This window comes from Raphanus sativus, chromosome 4 (assembly GCF_000801105.2).
Source record: "Raphanus sativus cultivar WK10039 chromosome 4, ASM80110v3, whole genome shotgun sequence".
NCBI classification, from domain to species: domain Eukaryota; kingdom Viridiplantae; phylum Streptophyta; class Magnoliopsida; order Brassicales; family Brassicaceae; genus Raphanus; species Raphanus sativus.
The window spans coordinates 45,127,722-45,132,957 of NC_079514.1; the positions used below are offsets into that span (position 1 = coordinate 45,127,722).

Below are 5,236 nucleotides of genomic sequence, written 5' to 3' on the forward strand. Positions count from 1 at the left end.
AACAACCAATTCGCACATAAACCAACACAATTCTATCACATCAATACTTATTCTTTTTTGTATAAGTTAAACTATTAATACTATATAATTTCATAAATAGTATATTTTTATATTACAATAACTATTTGGAATAACTGAAATATAGATGTCTGCCTGCAATAAAATTTATCCCATGCAAGTTAAAGTACTCATTCACTATTACAAAGAACTACCCCATTCACCCACATTATAATTACTTACTTACACATAAACTGTATCTTTTACTTTAGTATATAAACCATATTTATTCAATAAAGATATATTTCTTTAGAAAAAATAGATAACGCAATATGGTATAGTTTTCAAGCTCATCACTCGTGTATCATCTTTCGGTTCGGTTCAAATCGGGTGAACATATGTTTTCTGACAATCTATTAATAATTTATATGTATTTAGATTTTAATACATGTACAAAGAAACCATTATATTTTTCGTTTTAAATTTACAATTGAATTATCATTATAATTTTCTTAAAGTTTAATATAATTTTTGAGATATAGTCAAATTATTTATATAAAATCGACACTTAAACTCTATAAAAGTTTTATATGCATTAAATAATATAGTAAAACAGTATGAATGTCTAATTTCAAAAAACATTAACTAATTAACATACAAAAAGGTAAATTTTAAAATAAAAAATGTAAAAAAAGTTTTTTTGATTAAATTAGTAACTTTATAAATTAAAATTTCATAGTCCCAACATTAATAATTTATAAAGGTTTTACTGTACATATATTTCTCCAAAATAATAGTCTACATTGATCGGCTTCACACTGGAAGCAGTTGTTCGTCCTTACAAAGAACCTCCAACATTTTGAAGATAACACGACAAAATCTGCATATACTTGGAAGTTTCCAATGTTTGCTTGTAAAATAAAAGATTTGTGATGTACTAAGAAGCTAGAGAGCGAAATAGATTATACACTCGAACAAATGGATGTTATTAAAATTAGAGATGATATGCACAAATAAATAGAAAAGAGATGATATGTGAACCATTCTAATCCAGTCGCAAAAGAGAAACTTATGCACACGAACATTATAACAGTTTGTTGTAAAACTTCCCAAAACATAAGATATGCTTTCAATATTGTACCAATAACCACGAGTATGGTAATCTTCCTAAGTACATAATCAGACATAAGATAGACGCATTAATATAATCGAGAAGAGATTGATCACAATATAAAAAGTAAAAAAAGGAACAATGTGTAGAACAAAAAGTAGAATACATGAAAAATATTTTAAATGAGGGAAAAAAGAAGAAGAAGAAGATTTAGGGTAGGTCCTCCCATATTGCTTGTTACAAATGTTGAAATGTATATTACAAATAATTCAATATCACTTACAATTGTTTAAACGCTTTCGTTTTGCAATGAATAATGAATATTAAGTGTTTCCCTGTTTTAAAAAATAGGAAAATATATTAAAATCAATTACAGTGATTTTTATACTTAACCAAAAATCTTTTTTACTTTTTAGAATAAACAAAGAGCGACAAGTAACAAGCAAAAAAATGTAAATATATATAATTAAATAAACAAACAAAATGGTCAAAATGTTTAAAGCATGATTTTCATGCTGGAAAAATTATTAGCTAGTTAGTAATATAGGAAAACAAAATTATTATTGAAAAAAATAAATAATATGAATTGATTTAGTTGTTATATAAAATGTTTTAAATATATGGATTAATAAAAAATATGATTAATTACGTATACCTATTAACTTACATGTAAGTTTAAACATAATTTAATAGCAAACACATAGGAAATAAAAATCCCAAGACAATCTTCCGGGGTGTTAGTAGAACCACGCAACATTCTTTTTGTATATAATTTGAACTAAAATTCTTCCCCGTTACTACGCAATCTGGAACTCTCCTAGCATCTCTTAAAACAGAAGAAATTGATTTGCAGAATTCATTCCTCTGAAACTGGAGCAAGCGAAACATCAGCATTACCTTTCGTATTTTGAGAAATCAATAGTAGCACTATCATCAATAACATGGTTAATATATACATTTTCTGCTTGTTCTCAAACATTTTTTAGTGTTTATAAAAATTGTAATTTGTTCTGTGGTTACTACTATGAGATTTTTCTTGATATTTATAAATGTGTTATGATCATGACATTTTTAGTAAATGAGATATGGGATGCTTTCATTTGATTTTTTACATATATGTATTAGTTATTTTAAACATCTTACCTTTCTTAGAAAAAATATACAACAAATAACGCGAAATTAAAAATGTACTATTTAAATGGTATAAAATATATAATAACAATTTTATGATATGCTCATTTATATATTGGTAAAATAATCGATTAAACTTTAGTAACATTACATATATGGTTTATTTATTATTGAAACTATTTTTAAATTTTAAAGAATCAATTTTATTCTTACATGCCTTCTTAAAGCCGTGTTATATTGTTAATAATATAAAATCTCTTATAATGCATATAACATATGTGTAAAATTAATATAATTTAATAATTTTATAGTTGAAATGCTTTGAGCCAGTTTTAAATTTGAAAATTATACCAAATAGATTTAAAAATCTTAAAAAATAAACTTTATAGTCTTTAAAAATTTCAATAGATAAGTATAGAAATTATGCAGTGTGTAACCATTTATTAAAAATATGTAAACTATAATAATTTCAAGTTATAGAAAAATAAGCTAAAAGTACCACAAAGACATGTCATATATATAAAATCGTAAAAGTCAATCATCGGGTAGATAAGTTGTTGGGTGAAAAATGAAATTCACAAAATTAATGCAAGAGAACTGTAAATGAAACAACCAATTCGCACATAAACCAACACAATTCTATCACATCAATACTTTATTCTTTTTTGTATAAGTTAAACTATTAATACTATATAATTTCATAAAATAGTATTTTTTTATATTACAATACTATATTGGAATAACTGAAATATAGATGTCTGTCTGCAATAAAATTTCCCATGCAAGTTAAAGTACTCATTCACTATTTACAAAGAACTACCCATTCACCCACATTATTATTACTTACTTACACATAAACTGTATCTTTTACTTTTAGTATATAAACCATATTTATTTCAATAAAGATATATTTCTTTAGAATAAATTAGATAAGCAAATATGGCATAATTTACAACTCATCACTCGGTGATCATCTGAGTTCAGTTCGGTTCGGGTGAACATTATGTTTTCTTACAATCTATTAATAATTTATATGTATTTAGATTTTATACATGTACAAAGAAACCATTATATTTTTCGTTTTAAATTTACAATATAATTAACATTAATTTCTTAAAATTTAATATATTTTGGTAAAATTTAGTAAAATTATATATAAAACGAGACTTAAACTCTATAAAAAATTTATATGCATTAAATAATATAGTAAAAATAGTATGAATGTCTAATTTTCAAAAAATTAACTAATTAACATACAAAAATATATTAAAAAAAATCTAAACAAAGTTTTTTTGTAATTTAGTAACTTTATAAATTAAAATATCATAGTCCCAACATTAATAATTTATAGATTTTTTGCTGTATATATATTTCTCAAAAAGATATAGTCTACATTGATCGGCTTCACCCTGATTTAGTAACAATTAATAAAATAAAATAAAATATATAAATAAAATGTTTATATATGAATAATATCGAATATAAAATATAACTAAAAATATTATAGAATTACATAATATATAACTCTAAAATTATTTATATAAAACTTCTGTAATAGTACTAAAAATATATATTATAAAATAAATAATATATCAACTCTACAGTTTTATCATCCTCTTTTCTTAATTTTTGGTATAATCTTATCAATTTATACTTTACAATATTCAATTATCCGTAGTTTATATAATACGGTTCTATCCGCAAGCCGCCGAGTCAACGATCCCTAAAGCCACCGCTTCTTCTCCTCTGATCTTCTTCCCGCTCAACAACAGCTCCCTTAGACCTTACCATTGCCGCGAAGTAGTCCAGCATTGAGAGCCCGATGTCACCTCACTCATGTACAAAACCCCACGGTCTCTCCTCATGTAAACATAATCATGACTTAGCGCCAGCACGCATCAAGTTCAAGGCGGCGATCGTCGGCATTGAGGAGTGCCGCAACCACCAGCTTGAATGATTCGACCATGTGTTGAAGCCGTTCTGTGGCGACCGTTTTGGATCCAGAGGATTGGGCCCATGCGAGATCGAACCCCTTGGAGAAGAATTTTCCGTGACCAGTGGTGATTAGACTTGGCTTCATGGAGAAGCCAGATGATGCAGTTGATTGCGTCCGGGTGGAACCTGTGCTCGTCGTCGCCGGTTAAGGTTAAGAGGAAGATATTGCACGCTTCTCTAATGTGCACATGGTGAGCGAGCGGAGGATTAGGATCGGTGATGATTGTTTAAATGGTTTTTAGATTTTGGTTTTTTGTTTTTGGCTTTTAGTTTTTAGTTTTCAGATTTTGGTTTTTCATTTTTGGTTTTTGATTTTGCAGTAGATTTTAGATTTTTGAAAAACACGATTGGTGATTTAGATTTTAATTTTTGGTTTCTGATTTTACTTTTTGAATTTTGAATTATTTTAGATTTTTTTCTTCTATAATAATTTATTTATTTTTAAATCTATACACTATTTTAAAAAACTTGACTTAACATTTATTTGCAAATATTAAAATTATTAATAGAATAATATACCATATTTTCAATAAAATAATACATATATATTTTTAGCAACATGTGTAAATTTACAATAAAGTAAATGTTAAAGTTTAAGTTAATTTTATTGATATGTTTTTGAAAAATGTTCTTAACATGAATATAAATGAATTTTATTGACAAGTCTAGTTATATGTAAATTAGTTGTCAATGTTCTTCTTTCTCACTGAACACAAATCATTGGTGAATTACATGTAAATTATATCTATTATATTTTAATAAATATAGAGATTTAAAATGTAGTACACACAGTGAATAGATTATTAGTTTGTGATTTGTATACATGTGTTTTGTAGATTAAACGTAGATTTTTATAGTAGGTGTTGTGAAAGCTTGGGCTTAGTCAATCAGATTGGGCCTGCGATAACAGAATACAGCATGGGCTGTGTCACTCTCTGAAGCCCACTCCAGCATTGCTTATACCTAGTCACACACATTATATAAGACGTCATTAGTTGTGTG

General features: G+C 26.1%; 1 pseudogene; it reads right to left on the reverse strand.

Moving 5' to 3' along the window:
* Positions 1 to 3,933: 3,933 nt before the first annotated feature.
* On the reverse strand, positions 3,934 to 4,424 carry LOC108850861 (enoyl-CoA delta isomerase 2, peroxisomal-like; annotated as a pseudogene).
* Between the last annotated feature and the right edge of the window lie 812 nt (positions 4,425 to 5,236).